The sequence below is a fragment of the Elaeis guineensis genome, chromosome 7, assembly GCF_000442705.2.
Source record: "Elaeis guineensis isolate ETL-2024a chromosome 7, EG11, whole genome shotgun sequence".
Taxonomy (NCBI): Eukaryota; Viridiplantae; Streptophyta; class Magnoliopsida; order Arecales; family Arecaceae; genus Elaeis; species Elaeis guineensis.
Window position 1 is genome coordinate 680,783 of NC_025999.2, and position 12,114 is coordinate 692,896.

Genomic DNA, 12,114 nt, shown 5'->3' on the forward strand with positions numbered 1-12,114 from the left:
GTAGGTATATGTTGAAGGAGTGAAGTACTCCTTCAACTGTCGTGGTGTATCAATCTCATGATTGTGGTCCATGATTCTAGTTCGATTGGCTCTAATGGTTCGTTTTATTTCAGGGTCTAAAGGTTGAATTTCTGATCGTAATGATCTACGACCAAGCATACACCCCCACAGTTATAATTCAAAACAAACCCTCGTTCAAGTTTTTATAGTTTTTATTTTTTATTTTTTAGTTTTTTTAGTAAACAGAAGGGAGTGAAAGAATTCTAAAGAGAAGAATTTAAGAGTCCTAAATCTATGAGAAAGGAGAAATTAGTTAATGTTTTAGTATTAATTGTAATCAAGTTAAACAAGCATGGACTCTCTACCTTAGGATTAACCTAGATCTAGACAGTTCCTAACTTTCAAGGCCAGCTTTGTGCACTCCAAGCCCAAGACTGACTAACTGACTCGGTCAGATAAGTGTAAGATCGGTGGGAGATTTTTTATACTTTTGCAACTTTCCTTAATTAGTGAACTATCTTTCTTCGGGATCAGAATTTCTGAACCACTTACCGTAGAAACCGAGCAATTAACCAATCCAAATCTGGTCCAACTCTAGGGCTTTCTTATCCTATTGAACTCAAATTCTTAGGGCTGACGTCTAATTGATTTTAAAATTAAGGCTTGAGTTAATGCAGAATGAAGGATGTGGTTTTTCGGTTAAGAAAAGGTGATCAAGTCCCCCACGTTATTTGATTAATGGGTTATGCACTTAAGATTAATTATGGAAATGAAATACAACAAACCAAGATGTCCAAGCTTCGTGATTAGCACACAAGCAAGACTAAATTAAATTAATTTATTTTTTTTTAGATTTTATGGTTAGATCTCTAATTTTCTAAATAGCTTATGAGTTGTCAGTATATTTTTTTTATTTTTTTTTTTTTATGTTTCTTTCCTAAATAACTGTACCAAGATCCTCGGCAACGGCATCAAAATTTGATACGTCTTGTCGTGAGGTGATCAAAGATAATTAAACTGGTCTAACTAATAATGTAGAAGTGGTGAGACCAGATATCGATCCATAGGGATCTCGGACAGTTATTTCGAAAGTGAAATTAAAGAACAATAGATGTGATGTAAGATCTAAATATTACTTTGCAAGAAATCTATAGTTAATGTTAAGTTACTTAGTAAAAATAATTAAATAAGAATAGGCCTCGAAAATTCGACTCCACTTTGTAAATAGATTTTAGATTTCTTTTACGATGCACTTACTAAACTTTGTAGTGCAAGTTGGTATAGTTTATTTCTTTCTCAAGTACGAACCATACCCTTAGGTCAAGGCTCGTTCCTTAAAAAAATATATTATTTATCTTAACTCATAAATTAAAAAAAATATTTGATTTAGTTATTTAGAATAATCTATTTCCTCTTGGTACGCACTATATCCTTGGATCACGACGTGTCTTTATGGAGTGTAAAATATTTTAATTAACCAAATCTAACTTTAAAACATAAATAAATAACTTTGCACATTCAAAGATTAATCATTCATTCACGTAAAATAGAAGGAATACAAAGGATAAAATATTAAAGCAAATTTATTACAATGTGTGTCTTCTTCCCGAGAACAAGGGGACTAGTCGTGCATGGTGGAGATCTTCATCCTTCTGCTAACAGCAACCTTTGGACCAGTGCTCGTCTTGATGCGAAACTGCAACCCCTCTTGGAAGCCGATTGACGATGGAAAGAAGGACAGGAAGGGTAGCAAGGATTTGGTGGAGAAGAGGAATGCTAAGGTTAGGACCTCCCCTAGTCTTGATGGTGTGGAAAAATGGGAGAAGAGATGGAAAAATGACAACCTCTCATTTCTTGCGGCTTTCCTTTTAAAGGCTTCGTATCACGCGTTCAGATCGCATTTGCTTCGCATCCCAATAGCTCATTACGCTCGCTCCATGCAAGTCACGTCCCATTTCCACATACTTTTCTTCGTAAAACTGTGCGTCCGCGTGGGTCCCGCATCCAGCCAGTGCTCCAATGGCCGTGCTTCAAGCCACTCCTAGCCACTTGTTTCCATTCAAAACTTTCACACCGCGCCCAGCCACTTCTTTGCCGTGTTTCATGTTCCAAAACCGTGCTTCAAGCCGCGTGCGCCCAAGCTCCTAGCTCATGCCTAGCCAAAAGGAATCAAAATGGTGCATTTAATATGCATTGGCCCCACCACTTTACATGTATAGCGGGAGGCTCACAATCACATTGGTTTGGATCCTTTCATGTTTGACCCAGCCATAGCCAATGCACCACCTTCTTGTCTTCTTATGCATCCACTTCTTTCAAAGAGAATTTATTCTTTTGATCTAATGCCGTATATATCCTTTATTTTCTTCTTTATTTTGGATCTTCCTTCTCAACGCCATTCCGCATCTGTGCCACACCCGTATCTGCGTCACATAATCAAATTAATTAAGTTCAATCTATCAATTACCTGCAAAATAAACTAGAGAGCATCAAATTCTTTGTAAATGAAGAGTAATTAAATAAAATTAAGTACTTTTAGTGACTTAATTTAGTATCTTATTTAGTACGGTCTCCTCTGTATGTTAACGGTTATTGAAGGTTCAAGTCTTGTTAGTTTGAGCTTAGACCTGATATATCCCTTATTTTATAGAGAGCCAAACATGAAGCCAGGGATGAAAAATGTAAAATGTACACTTGAGAAGGCATAATTCCCAACCTGTTTGACACCTCTGATCAGAGTAGTGAGAGTGCAGTTTAAGATGGACACTCCAGATTTCTCATATGGAATAAGTCAAGATATTAGGGAAATGGGTGTTGTGTTTCTGTTCCTCTCAATTTATATTGTTTTATGTTTCTGCTATCTCTTCTTAGGAGGCAGTCATGCAGAAATGTTTTAAAGATGGTGTCTCTTTGGTTTGGTTTCTCTTTTTAGAAGAAAAGTTTTTAGATATCATCAATTTAATGAGCATTGAACTCATCAGAGCACACTACAGATCCATAGAGACAGTCAATCGGGAGTTAGAAAATCCTAAATAACATTTTAACTGACCTTGGAGTGAGAAAGTTTCCACTTTCTAGAAATAAAGATGGTTGCTCAGCTTATGTTTTAGGATCAGGTTATGGGAGGTATGTCCATATGAGTTGATACATGATGAAGATGAGATCATTCTGAACTTACATAATGTAGATTCATCATATGGGTGTCCGCACTCCCGTCTATTAGGTTAGATAACTCAATCAGCATTCTTCTTCAGTGAAATATAGTGTCCCCCCTACATCAGAAAACAAGAGGTCTTGATGATTAAGTTCTAGGTTACATCGGACATTATATCAGAGGTTTAGTATATGTAAGAAGAGCTGATATAGGGTAGGCCATTTGTATAGACGGAAATGGTGTTTTGCCCCAAGAGCCTCACTAACTGGTTTTCTGTCTGGTGAAAACATTGTCAAATGCTGACTTATTTCCTGAATGATGACCCAGCCATACCGTAGTATTCTAGCATAAACATTTCAATAAAAGAGGATGAGTAGGAGCTCTACACATCAGATGAAAATGTGAAGAAAGATGTTGGTCAGTTAATGGCAAAGCAGAGAGGAAGTTCTGTCTGGTAGAGTTCTAGTGCCTGAATTACTGGAAATTGTTATGTTATTTCTTTGTTTTTGTGACTTGCATTAGATTTGATCTTGAGCATTCATCCCATAGATCATCCACTTGCCCTACAAACATCCAGAACAAAACTTTGTTCTTGTTTGCAGGCAATTGATCTGAACATCCAGTCATAACAATGACCTATAGAGTCTTACATCTAGAAATGACTGTCGCTAATAGAGTATAAGGAAAACATATTGCATTATTACATATGCAGTATAGAGTAGTCGAAAAAAAATGTATTGTATAATTACATATACAGTCATATACAATCTGTTTGTCTGCAATTGGTGAGATGTGGGACAAATAAATTAGTTGTTTTGCCTGGCAGTAATAACCCAGATCTGTTAACCAAAAATTTACTTCATGTTTTCCTTGTTTTAGTGGCCGTTTATCTTTTCATCCCTGCCTTACATGCAAAATAAGGTATAGGTGTATATAAAGCAGGAACAAGTGCATATAAAATAATCATAACTGTTCATGAAATATACCTAATTATGTACAGAATAATTCATGATTATACATCAGGGTGCAAAATGGAAGCGTGACATGACGAGTGAGTGATTGTTAAATTAATTCAGACCAAGGGTTGGAAAGTAATTTTTTTTTTTATTTTTTATGATTAAATGTGAGGATGAGTTCCTAATCCCAAGTTCTTGATCTTTGCCAAATCAATTCATTTTGCTTTTAACGTAACTTCACAATGTGGCCATAAATTAGCTTTTCCGCAATCATTGGTATGCTTATCAATTTTACTTGGATCCTATGAAGTCATTTTTTCCCCTCTTGGAAGGTTTCACTATATCCGCTTCCAATCATCTGCCTGAAAGTTTGTTGGTTCTGTACGAGTGTTCTGTGCTGGTTGCTACAAGTAGAACCTAATATAACATTTTGACTTAGGCTTTTTGGTTTTGCTTAATAGAGCTGATGCCAGATGGACAGGTGAAGTCAACTTAGTCCATTGTTGCTATTGCTGACAAATTAGCTTATTTAAACTCTGAAATAAGTGTAAAGGTAGCTGTAGCAATGTTTAGCACAGCATCAGATTATTGGAAAGCAAGCATTGCCAATTGCTAACACACCGAGGTGGTTTGTCCGTGGCATCACCGGGTCACTCGTGGAATTCAGCAATAACTCTGAGCATGTGTTGTGTCAAATCTGTTTTCTTTTTATTTTAGCTTGTCACAGTTGACATCTCAGAAATTATCACCGGTTTGTGTTTGCTCGCCAATATTTTTATGTGCAATCTCAGTTATTTGTCGAGGTATATTACATATGTTTGCATTGTTTGGGTGGTTGTTCTGTCACTTGCTGGTTCGTGACTTTGAAATTGTTGGCATGGCGTCTGCAGATGATGAATCTTCTTTTGAGTCGAGAACCCTTTGGTCACATGCAGGCCATTGCAAGTTCCATATGGGAAGGTTCAGGTGGATTCACACATACACAAATAAAAGAGTCTTGGCTGAAGTCAACTAAAGCTGGAGGCATTGATGGACAACTGCATCTTCCTGGCAGTGAGCTGTTGAATAATGTTTCCACTCTCCATCATGACTTGGATAAGCTCTTGCCTTTCAAGGGCACCACTGCTGAGGTCCTCAGTCAAGGTAATGCTTTGATGCACTTCTCTTATCTATGGAGGATAAGTAAATGCATTTCTAAAAGCTTAAAGATCCATGTAATAGCTTCCCAGCCTTCTGAGCTGCAAATATTATGCCTTTCAAATATCCCTTTTATCTTTATGCATTTCAAATTGTTGTTTTTACATTATATGGTTAACTAAATATGCTGATTGCTGACGTCTCTAATAGAGTTCTGAATGGCCATGTACTGGCAGATATATAATAGCAACGTAGGGCCTGTATAATGCTTTTTTCCTCCAAGACCCTGACTGCCAACAGAATCCTTCATATATTGGCATCGGTGAGAATATGAGTGAAGGATACATCATATTGCTAGTTAGCATCATCTCAAATATCCTAAAGAATAAGTCTCCATGATGGTGTTGTGGGCTTCCATCTCTAATCTAAGAAATTACTAAAATACTCTTTAGCAAATATTAAGCTGTTGAAGTGCTGGAACCTGCCTTTTGAGATCTTCTTGAGATGGCTCTGCACTCCTCCAGCATTCTTTCAGCATGTGCAGTGTAATAGTAAAGATGAAGGATGCTTGCTATCTGTCTGGTTTAAGAGGATAGTGTTTAATAAATGGCTGTGAGTCAGTGCAATTTAGGAGGGAATGAGATTGCACTTTCTTTTCATCTTTAGGGATGCAGAGGCTTAGAAGCAGAAAAGGCAGGGGTTTAATTTGGAGGGTCAAAAGGTGAAGCATAAATTCCTTAGATATGTAGAATCCTTTCCTCACCTCCGTTTTCTTTATGTGCAAGTTGACTGTTTAGATGCTACCAAGAGGTTTTGTTAGTATGCTCTGTCAAGTTGAAAAATCTATTATAGCCAAGAGCGAGAGACTTTTGGGGTCCTAGCATAAAGTCCTCCCTAGGCATGTTACCTGCTACTCTGTCACAGTTTTCACTTGGCTCGAGTTAGATCAGCTTTATGTAGCATTTTCATGGTCAAACTTTGAACTAAGCCACTTGTGGATCTCATTCAGTACAAGGGTCTATCTTATTTAATTGTCTCCCATTCCAATATGACAAATGTTGATCAGGTGATGACTTGTTAGTATTCATATTGGTCATATGCAATTCCCCACCATAGCATTCAGACCACTAAATCTCCATCTTTTTGCTCATTTATGTTTTTTAGCACATGTACTAATGTTGACAGTTTGATTATCTCATTGATTTGCATTCCACTTCATGCTTCTGTCTTCTGAATTCCCATACATCCTATAAGAGCAATATGGAAGAGCATTAAGCAAGTTCTTGTTGCTAAAGTTTGACCCTGAGTTCCATACAGTGTGTCATGTTACTATGGAGGTTAGGCAGCATTATGGCCTTAGATTGACTTCTGAAATGCATTTCATACTCTCTATCCTCATATGTCATAACTGTGCTTAGATGAAGCACATCAAGATCATTGCCATTTTGCTCCTCTTGCTTACTACTTGAGCACTCATGTGATCTGCTAATATCTCCCATATCTTTTTCACAAAGACAGACTGCCCTGTATTTGGAAAAAAAAAAAATCTTGCAAAACTTTAGGTCCAGGATGTAACAGTCAAGACATGGAACTCGATGATGACTGTATATAATTGTTATATCCAACCACATTTTTGTGACAATGCTATATATGACAAATAGATTCGCATAACATTGGCCCATGGGCAGACTCTTTCTCTAGAGAGACCAGTCTTGAAATAAGAGAAGTTCGAAAATGGAAGACTTAATTTTTCTTATATTATTAAATAATTTTTCCTCTTATTTTTATTTGTTGATAAGAACAGAAAGGAGATGAAATTCCATATTTTACTTTAGTTGTCAAATCTATCAATGTTTTTTTTTTAAAAAAAAATTAGAGCTAGAGGGACTGCCCAGAATGGTTTAAGAGTATAAAAAATTCAAGAGTAGAGGCATAATCATGATCCTTAAAAAACCAAACACAAACCGACACCAGAGACCTTTTCTTTCTTTCTTCTTGTTGTTCTTTTTCTTTTTGGTGGTGGGGGTGCTTTGGAGTTTGGACCGAGGTTTTAAGTCCCGACAGGATGGGGTTGGGACTCTAAAACTCATCCATGTGGGTAAAGAAGAAGAAAAGAAGAAGAAAGAAAGAAAAGAAGGAAAGATGAAGAAAAAGAAAAGCGAAAGGAAAGAAGAAAAAAGAAAAAAAGAAAGGAAGAAGAAAAAGAATGAAAGGAAGAAAAGAAAGAAGAAAGGAAAGGAAATAATGAAGGAAAAGGAAAAAAAGAAAGAAGCAAAGCGAGGGATAAGAAAAAGAACGAAGATGGAAAAGGAAAGAAAGGCAAGGAAAAGGGAAGGAAAGAAGAAAAAGAAAGAAAAAAAGATAAAAAAAGGAAAGGAAAGGAAAAGAAGGAGAGAAGGGGAGAGAGGAGGGTACTTACGGGAATCAGGACTACTATCGGAACAAGGCGAGATAGTGGGTCGTCCCATTCCATAGAGAAACTGGGGCACCCTTGTCTCATAAGATTTAGAACCTTGCTTTGGAGCACCAATTAGTACACATAAAAAATTTCTTAAGCCTACCCAATGCTAGATTGGCAACTCATATTCAACCACCTCCTTGCATATCACTCCAAGTCCTGCAAGTCACACCAAACCCCTCATTCTACATGGAAAGTGGAACTTTTCATATGCGCAAAATGAGCACCCCCTAGCATTTCTGTTGTTTTAATACAAAACCAAAGTTAATGGTTAAAATTAGTTTATTGAAGCATAAAAAATAAGATTTAAGTAAGGCATAATGAGCTGCACACGAGTGAGCTGAGGCTGACTCAGGCTTAGTGCAAGCCTCTAGATGACCGGCTCGAGCTTGTATGAGCTAGGAATGCCAAACTTGAGCTTGGCTCATTTTCCTATCAAGCTAGCTTGAGCTGGCTGGTTTGAGCTTGTATGAGATTAAGAAGAAAAGTAATGATTGCCAAATAAAAGCCTGATAACACCGGCATAGGTGCAAATTAAGGAAATAGAGGATTAAAGAAATAACGTTCAACAAGTTTGATTGTGATCATTGGTGAGCCCCATCACTACCACATATGTTAGAGAAGAAGAGGAAGGATAGGAGGGCTACCCAGAAGCTTAAACTTGAATATCGGGGATATGGGCCGACGAGTTAGGTTAGGGTTAACCAGACTTAGGAGAGTAGGAGAGAAGAACTGCACAAGAGGAGCATGAGAGGAGAGCATAGGAGAACCACGAGGATATGTTACTGCCACTGTTGATCAAAAGAGGGTTGACTAGGGCAGCATCCTACATTAGTTACCAAGATGTGAATTGAGAAAAATCATAGGGATTTGAAATAGGAAAGAAACAGCCAATTCCTAATCTTCTGGATTGTTTTATTTCTTAAAAGTTGCATTTAGATGCTCTCCTCCTGACATAGTAATTTAAAAAGATATTGTAGGAGGCAATGTGGGTATAAAAAGATAGTGAGGTAGAAGTGGTTTTTACCCATGACTATGAGGAGCTCTCCCCACCTACTGGGCCCCCCACTGCACTAAAACATTGCTTCGTTAGGTGATCCATCGAATCATTTATATCTTCCGAAACCTGCTCCAAAAGTTTCATTTCATTTTTGTAGCGTGATAATGTTGTTTGCTATGTTAATAGTTATAACTGCTTGATACTCTGATTTCCTACTTTTAATATCATGACCTCCAGCTGATGTAACATAACAAGTTTACTCCATTATAAAGCAAAAGAATAGCGTCAAACACCTGCTTGGAAAGGAATATGCCATTTTACAATGAATTCAATTAGCACCATTAAAAGGCTGTTGAAAGCATAGTGTCATGTATTTGTAATTGTTTTGACGATCCTTTCAGAGGAATTTTTTAGGTACTTTTTTCTTTAAGAGGGTTTGAATTCAATTTAATGTTTCTACCCCATGCAGGTCTGGGAGCATCTGTCGTTGCTTCTAACTTGGATGGAGCACCGGATCTTCGGCGTGCTCTCTCTCTCTTCTGTCAACTGATTCTTGGTGTTCAGCGGAACCAGGGCCAATTTCCCACACTCAATTTGTAAGCACAAACAACACAACACTACTGCAGCTCATCCTGCAATGCATGCGGTAGACTTGTCCTGAGTAGTTTGGCAGGATGAACAGCCCGTCGCTCAACATACATGGGTGCTGCCATTCGATCTGAAGAGCAATGGTGGTCAGTTTCAGGAGATTCAGCTACTCAAAACACCTTATGAGGCTGCCCTCTTGAATTCCAGTCATATGCATTGATGTCTTCAGTCAGAGAGTCATTCTCTCGAGTCCAAAGAATGAGGTTGTTTTCCTACTTCTGTTATGTGCTGTCATGTGTCCCTATCATGACGACCATAAATTTAGCAGCAATTCTGAAAATAAGGAGTTGATACAATATTTTCGTTAATATGGTGAATATGGTTGTGCGATGATATAGCAGCTGCCCTTATAAGTGCAACTAGTGTGTTCAGTCTCAGGTATCTGGCAAACTTAAACTTTAGTGAAGGACGCTGCAGCTACAACTAACCACCATTTCAGCTGGAGAAATAAAGTGTGGCTCCTCAAGGCAGCGGTTTTTTGTTATTATTGTTGATTTCTTTCGTCTTTGACAGTGAAAGGCGGTTCTCTGGTGGACCTTTCTTTGGGACATGAATGAACTTTTACCCCGCGACAACTTGTATCGGAACCCCATGCATGTCTTTTCTCACGAGCACCGGTTATTCTGGTTGTAGTCAATAGGCAGCCTATCCTCTGTTCCATTGTTCTGAATCGAGTTTGTCCTTTAACCTTGCCATGCAGCGGTGGTTTCTTTCTTGCATGCTTGCTTGCGGATTTTATGCATCGCATGCCGCTTTTGGTTGTAAACTCGTGTGCGCTCGGAATCCTTAGTAGTTCATCCGGCATTTTCAAGGATGCTGCTTGCCCAATATTGCAGAGGTGAGAAGCATTGATTTTATTATATCTCGCAAATTTATCAAGGTTAGATTACTTGGAACCGTTCCAGGCTACGGTGGTAAGATAAGAATAAGATTGCCACTCATCTCATCGCTCACCCGGGCAGACTTCCGGCGGTTCTCTGGTAAAAAGCGGAAGATGGGCAGGGACGCTCCATTCTGCTGCACATAAGGATCCTTGAAGCGGTGCATGCATGAACCATCGATCGTCCCACCCCCATTTCGGCTTGTGGATTACCATCTTCATATCATTTCAAATATTTCAGTGAATCCAAGTCATTTGGGCTCGTCGCAGCATTGCAAACTTCAACCTCTGGCCCCGTTTTGCTGCCCCTTCATTGTCCACAGCAGAAAAAATCTCCCACACATGAAATATATAAGAAAGCAGTTCAGTTCTGCCGGCAAATGATTTTGATGCGGCGGCAACAAGTCAACTTCCCAGGACTTGTGGAACAAACACTTTTAATAGGATAACGTCCGACGACCCGAATCTGAAGAGATCAGACGGAGCACAAGTAATAATAAACATTACATCACGCCCCACCTCAATCTGAGGATTGCAAAAGTCAAAAACACGTCACTTATTGCAGCTCCCACAAAATCATTAATATGTCCTTTTTCCATCAAAACAGATGAGCCACAAATAGTGATCATTTGTGGCCTCCATAACAACAGTAATACCAAAACCAACGAGCCCCACCTCTAATAAGAAGCTTGGACGTAATTCACGTGTATTTAACAACGGCTACGGATGGTGGTCATAATCATCTGTTTTGCCGCCATAAAGGCTGGCACATTGCTCCAGCATATAATGCTGTTGCTTGCAGTCCAAAAAGTATTGAGAGCATATTCCATCGCAGCCCATAAACTGTCGATTGCCTGCTGTTCTGCAATTCTCTCCCACACAACCACATTCATGTCTTGGAGGCAGGAAATCATGACAACGCACAATGTTCAACAAATGTCTCAAACCTAAGCTCAGAAAAATTTGCATATTGCATTAAATAGGAAAAACATTGGCTTCACTTCAAACTGTGTGTTAATGATTTTCCAAGCAGACATTATATCACCTTAAAGTGTTGGAATCAAGAGGTACGTTCTCAGACATCTAACCTAGCAAAATATAGAAAATGTTTACAACTAAAATAATCAAATATGCAATAGTTTACAAAAAAAAGAAAAAAAAAAAAAAAATCTTCGACCATACAATGATGAGGTCAATCACCTCATATTAGCAACTGTAGTATATACCTAGTAGTCTTGCACAGTTAATATCAATGTTTGGAGAGACATATCTCAACAGTATCCTATCCTGAATTCACAGCAATGATAAAGGGCCAACTTTGCAAATTTAAAGAGAGGAGGACAAGCATCATAGCTAGTATTGTTAAATGAGAACTAAGACAATTTAATTAGATTTCAGTATTTTCATATGGTTAAGGATGGTCCATATCATTCCACAGGAAAAATCTGCCATTGTCCATCCAGCAAAACAAACTTCTTTTTGCCTTCTCATCGCAACCATATTACTATTACTTTTGCTCTTCATTCATCTTAACCAGTTAGTTTCAGTCCCTTTAGAGACTATAGCTTTCAGAGTTGCATTTAATTCTGAGTTTCTGTAGTTTCTTTGAGAAAGATCATTAAAATTTAACATCACTTTGGCCTCCACAGCCAACCATAAGTCTCCTTGACAATCAAGATTGCATATGTCCCTTGAGCATGATCATCCATGTCCTCAGATGCTTCTGAATGAGCCTAGCAGGTTTACATTAGGCACTCTCTAGCTCAAATTTGCCAAAAACTCTCAACTTTGTTTGCTAAAGGTTAGCGTCATATATAGATGGCAGTCATAAACTTCACCTAAATGTGTTGCACAATGCTCATACCCACAGAATTTGACCCT

At 38.2% G+C, this 12,114-nt stretch overlaps 1 pseudogene; it reads left to right on the forward strand.

Annotated features, from left to right (window-relative positions):
- Positions 1-9,513, forward strand: part of LOC105049257 (squamosa promoter-binding-like protein 12) — a 53,115-nt pseudogene extending 43,602 nt beyond the window's left edge.
- Positions 9,514-12,114: the final 2,601 nt, after the last annotated feature.